This window comes from Harpia harpyja, chromosome 4 (assembly GCF_026419915.1).
Source record: "Harpia harpyja isolate bHarHar1 chromosome 4, bHarHar1 primary haplotype, whole genome shotgun sequence".
NCBI classification, from domain to species: domain Eukaryota; kingdom Metazoa; phylum Chordata; class Aves; order Accipitriformes; family Accipitridae; genus Harpia; species Harpia harpyja.
The window spans coordinates 59,908,816-59,914,927 of record NC_068943.1 but is presented as its reverse complement, the minus strand read 5'-3'; positions in this window follow the sequence as shown (position 1 = coordinate 59,914,927).

The following is a 6,112-nucleotide window of genomic DNA, read 5'->3' as shown; positions in this document are numbered from 1 at the left end:
TGTTTCTTATCTCCCCTGAGTGCAGGTGACTTGGACCTTGCATTTTAATTCACTTAGTGGCTGCCCACGCTGAAACTCCAGCTCTCAGCCATTACCTTCCGTAATGAGATGGTATTGGAGAATATGTAAAACCAGGTAATTGAATAAATGGCATTTTTGGATGCTGGCAAGTGTCTCAGACCCTTGAGGAGTGACAGTTTACAGGGGTGGATGGGGGGAAAAACAGCAATCGCAGCACAGAACCCAAAGCCATAGTGCTTCTGAGCGGAGCCTGGGAGGAAACATTGATCGTTTGGGATTGATGATACATAGTTTCTTTACCATATTTCCTGAGCTTTCTGGCCAGTTGGCAGCCCTGGCCAAATACAGCATTACCAGGAAATTATACGATATAGTGCATTTTAGTAATAAGTGGCACTCTTCCTGCCTTGCAAATCAAACCATGTAGAGCATTAGAGTCTTCATGGCATCTCTGTTCGTGGCAGTGAAAGAAGAAAATAAGCAAAGCCATGGCAGGTTCAAGCAGAGAGAGGTGTCCGTTTGATCCCAGCTGCCTGCAACTGGCTCAGGGCTCTCCCAATGCTCCCAAAACACGGGAGCTGCCCCACCACCCTTCACAAAATATCTAGTGGCTTGATGAGCCCTGGCCTCCTCCAGGCACACCCTTAAAATAAATTTGCTACTGCACAAACTCAAGACAAATCTGCATTTTTCTATGGCCAAGGAACACAGTGTGTAAAGCTAATCCCCCGCTCCAAGATCCTACGAGGCAACAGCATTGCAGAAGTACAAGGTTAAAAAATGCCATCAAGAAGCAGCAGCCGGGAACCATAAATACCTTTCAAGCAGTCCTTAGGCACATCAGGAGATGAGCAAGCAAAGCAACTGGAATTTATAAACTTACATAATTAATTTTTCTTTGCGGGGAGAACAAACATTCCCATGTTCCAGCTCTCTTGGGGCCTTTGACAACCCGGCTGCTTTCTATAAATAATGTTATGTAAGTTTATACATTTCAGTTAGTGCTTGTTCTAGCCTCTCGCAGCCCAAGGATGTTTTCACTCCAGTTTATTATTTAGGCTGTGGATAGATCATTTTGCCTTGGTGCATCTATAATGCGATTTAAATTAAGATGCTTGCAAGCAGCATAATAGTAAGGAAACGGTCTCTGGAAAACATTGGCATGTCCCCAGTGAGAATGAAAGAGAGAAATGAGCTTTATGTTGTGGTATCCAACAAAATGTCTGCACCCTCCTCTGCAGGGCAGGAACGGGATTTCTCTGTCCGAGGACGTGGCCTGTGAAGGGAGAGTGCTCGTACCTGGGCTGTGCCATGGGGCCGCTGGCAACACAATGTAATGGCCACGGATGGATTTTTTCCAAAGCAGGAACATTGCAGAGTCAACCTACAGCCCTGTAACGACAATGTGCTGCAATCAGAGCTGGCAGAAATGCTTAACCCCGACGGCTTAATCCCCAGCCATTGCAATTTAGTACAGCGCCATTAACTTCAGAGGACTATTTACATGGGGGAGGTTAAATATGTACAGAATCAGGCACAAAACCTGCAGTGATTTCGTACGTGGGGCAGTGGTTTACTAATTTATGAGGCTAGATCTCATCTGTGCTGCATGCTGGTTTCTGAAGTTTTATTTATAGTGAGCACATCCACGTCAGAGGGATTTCTCCATTGAGCAGCATGAAGAAAACCCTTCATTTATTCTGATTATGTTGCTGATCTCAGTCCCTAATTCAGGAGGTATCTTCCCTCCAGGTCATATTTCAGTTACCCATAGGTATGAGGCTGGATATTAAAACTAGATGTGTGGATTATTTAATTTCCCTTTGCCCTGTTTTTTATTTCTGAAGTTTATCTGCAGATCCTACAATAACAAGATAAAAGCTTTCTGATCTCCTTCTTTGATATATGGTAATTCTGATACACTGGGGGCCACATCCTGCACCCCAGGTGGTACTGCTGGCCTCTGCTCAGTGCAATGAGGTCTGGGCAGTAGTAAGTGAGCGTAACTCAGCAATGCAGCACAGCAAATGGCCTGTGGCCTCTGAGGTGGCTTTTATGAGCATATATACATGTAAAAAGGTTACAGGGGAACTGCGGGGCCTGGGGGAAATCAGATGAGCCCTGAGTGCCTGCGAGAAGCCATCAGCAGCTGGATGGTGCGGAGCAGGGAGTGAGGCCCCTGGGTGCTCTGCAAGCTGGGTGCCCAATGTGCTGGAAGGGTGCCTGTACCCAGGGGCTGGCACAGAGGATGCAGGGAGCAGCGGGACTGAAACCAGGGCTTGTAACTGCTGTCCTGCCAGGGTCCCCAAAGAGCTGGCACAAATCTCCCCCCGGATAGGGCCTGATGAGTGCCTTGGAGGGAGATTCAAAACAGCCCAGTTAAGTCCCACCCCAACCCTGGAGCTGCAGGAGCGAGCCACCGCTATCCCCCGGAGACAGGGCCACTCTCCTCACCCTGGTTTTGGAGACTCTTCTGCTCATGCCACCCAAAGGAGGAGCCCTCAGTGAGGAGTGCCAGCCCCAAGCCCCAGTGGCAAAACACTTGCAGTGCCCCCACTGCTGGTCTGCAACCCCTGTGGGCTGAGCAGGATTTTACTCCAGTGGTGGCTGCAAGCACTTTGCCAAATGGTTGGGAACATCTTTAAAAACCTCCTGTGCATGGAGTTGGCTTAGTTTTCTTTGCCACCCAGAAACAGACAGCTTGGACGTCAGCACCCTTCCAGATACAGGACTGGTTTTAATTGGGGTTGCCTTACCCAAGCTGGCACTGTGAGCGTCCAAGGGAAATCATGCAGCAGAGCCTTGTCTAGGAGATTTCAAGATGGTTTAAAAAATCTAAGCGACATGTGAGGACTGGTGATTTTCCCACAGATGGGATTTTGCTGGTGCTTAAAACTGCTGCTGCTAAAAAATAAAAGCAAAATGGAAGCAGTTCAGCTGAAGCGGGTCCAGTACATTTTTTCCTAAGTATAAACAGTTTTCTCACCTTCGAAGAGACTCGGCTGCAGCCTCTGCTGCCTGGCAGTTTTCAGTTTTGCAGCTCTTCAGGTGTTGCTGCAAAACACTGTAGGATGCCTCTGAACCGAGGTAAGGAGAGGTGTAAGGGGCTCGCATTTCCAGGACACAAAAAAAGATGTTTTGTACATAGCAGGCTTTTTTGGTGTTTGCAAAATAATTATTGTCTGGTTTCTGCTGATACAGAAGTTGGAATTCAAGTGGATTCTTCTCCATCCTCTTGCCTGCACTCTGCACTGCTGTGCCTTCTGTCTGCAAGGAAAAGGAGCCTCAGTGGGAGGAAAACGCTGTTAGTTACCGCAGCCTTTGTCTGAAAAAGGCAGGTATGTCCTTCTAGAGCAGGGAAACACTGACTTTAATCCAAGCAGCTGAGAGAGTAATTATTCTTGGCAAATGTGAATCAATATGAGCACAATGCAGCTCTGCCCACAGCTTGCAAATGACAGCACACAACATAGCAGGGGTGAGTTCCTTTCCCCCATCACTATCCTGCCCTGCTTTGCCTGCAAGAGCAAGCTGCAATGCTCCAAAAAAAAAGTGGCATTCGGGGGACATGGATAGATGTGCCAATCTCTTCAACTGGAGTGGTTTGGCCAAAGCTGAACATACCACTCGCATCTCCCCCATCTCACCAAGGCATGAAAACAAAGGGAAGTGGAACAAAACAACTCTGTAGCAATTGCTCTTGCTGGGCTGGTTTGTATGCGTGTGTCAGGGGAAGAAAGTGTGGGAAACGACTGTGTGAGGAGACCACTGAAATGTTGTGTTCATGTTGCTGGCAAGCCTTGCTGACAAACCTTGCCTACCCTGGGAGAGGCTCTTTGCTTGGCTGAATTCCAGGCTCAAACATTTGGGTGGGAAGAAACAGGTTTGTTCCTGGAGGAGCTGAGATGCTCCAGCTCCAATTGTACGTCATCTTTGCATTTTTATTTTTTCTTATCTTCAGTGTTTGAAAATTAGGGTTGCTGCTACAGTGCTTGAATACCACAGGAACAGTCTTTAGGCTCCTGTTATTATTTAAATTCTAACCTCTTATCTTGCTTTCTTATCCTCCTTGGTCACAGAAGCACGCTCAGGTTAGTCCCATGCTTTCCAGGTGTCCTCTAGCCACACCAGTCTGTCCACAAAAATCAGATAGACCTGTGTCCTGGATAAGCTTTGGTCCATCGCAGAAAATTAATTCCAGCTGCACTGGCCTTACAGGAGCATTTGACGCAGGAGAATTAGGTGAGTATTTACAAGAGAGAGGTGGGGAAGCGTTTCAGTACGTGTGTGCCTGCAGCCAGCAGCATTTTTGGCCCAGGCAGCGGGTGCACACTTTGGTGCAGGAGCTGTGGTGCTAAGAGATGTCATTAATATTACGGGATGTGGTGTGAGGGGTCTGGGCCAAGCACTTCCATAATGTCAATGACTACCAGCCATGCTGGACTTACAGGTGCTCCCTGTGGGAAGGAGCTAGTCAGTGTTTCTGATGAGATGGGTGCTGGTCCCTCACGGCGAGCTGCTGCAGGGGAGGAGGCACTGACGGTGTTCACAAGGGTGGCTGCAAGCAGGTACCTGGGAATCCCAGGCAATACACAGATTCAAGGGAAAATCCTGTGTCCGCTGCTTTCCGGTAGCTGGGGAAGGATGTGCCTGCAGCTGCTGCAATAAGCCCGGGAGACGTGGCGGGGCAGGACAGGATGCACTGCAACATGTTTTCCCGAGGAGAGCAGCCCATGGCCCCCAGGGGTGAGCACCCCATGGCCGGACCCCATCTCGACGCAACCTGGCTGTGTCTGACCTCTCTCGCTCTTGCTTTGCTGCTGTGAAACAGGAAGAGCAAGATAACCTTGATGATTTTATAACCTGGGACTCATTCCTACTTCTCCTTTGCTCCTGGCGATGTACCAATTATTAATTAACAGGCAAATGCTAGAGAAAAGGCCAATGTACGTAGCTCATTTCCATAACTGTAAATGCGGTAGCCCCCCAGTCAGCTTTTATTCCAGTGAACCCAATTGCTATGACAGCAATGAATAAATAGCCTGGAAAAAACAGAAACGATTTTGAACTTGATAAAAAATGAGAGTTGAATCCTTTTAAAAGACTCTCTTTTCTGGCTGTCGTGCATATCACACTACCTACGGAAAAAATCAGGCAACAAGAATTCGTGTCACCAAGTGACACGACACCAATGCCCTCAACGCACAACTTCCCTGTAATCAGCCCTTGAGAAATGTTTGATGCTCTGCAACTCACTGGCAAGGGCTGTACACTGGGTCTAATAATTTGCATCACGATGCTGAGTGAAGGTAGTATTTTTTAATATGTAGGCAAAAAAGTTATTCCAGATTCAGACCAAATTAAAGTGTGTATGTGCCGCCGTGCCACCGACAACAGCTGTAATCAAAAGCATTTGCTCTCTTTCTCAGGTGAACAACAAAAATATCAACAATTTACTACTGTGCCTGTAACAAAGCTCAGCTTTACAGACCTGAAACATTAAAATCCCACTTCCTTTCTAATGAAGCAAACTGCAGAACAACTTTAAAGTCAAATTTTTCAGGGCTTCCTTAGTTTTACCCAAGCACAACCAGCCATCCAGGAGAGGTTGTACATCTGTGTTTAGATGCAGTTCCTCATGTCCTGCTTCATCCTACCGTGCATGCTGGAGGTGGCCCAGGGACCGTACTCACTGAAAGTCACACTGGCAGATGTAATTAGTGTCTGCTCCATTGTCAGTGCTTTAAAAAGTGTATTTTTATGAGGTTACTCCTTTTAATCTGGCACCCCACTACCTGTCTCAACAGCTGGATACCAAATCCTCTTTCCCAGCAGGCCCTGTCAAAGCAACAACATCAACAACAACAATGAAAGCTTGGGAACAGCATGTCTGGGTACTGTTAGGAACCAGTTCCTGTTAATTAATGTATAAGGTTGTATCAGGTCATGACACAGGATGGCGGGGCATCAGGTGGATTTGCATCCTTGCTTGACAGTGTTGTTTCCTCCTGTCTGTGGCTGTAAGCAACAGGACCTGCTGAAAAGGGAGGAAGAGATAAAAATAAAATAAAATACCTATCAATCTGAGAGT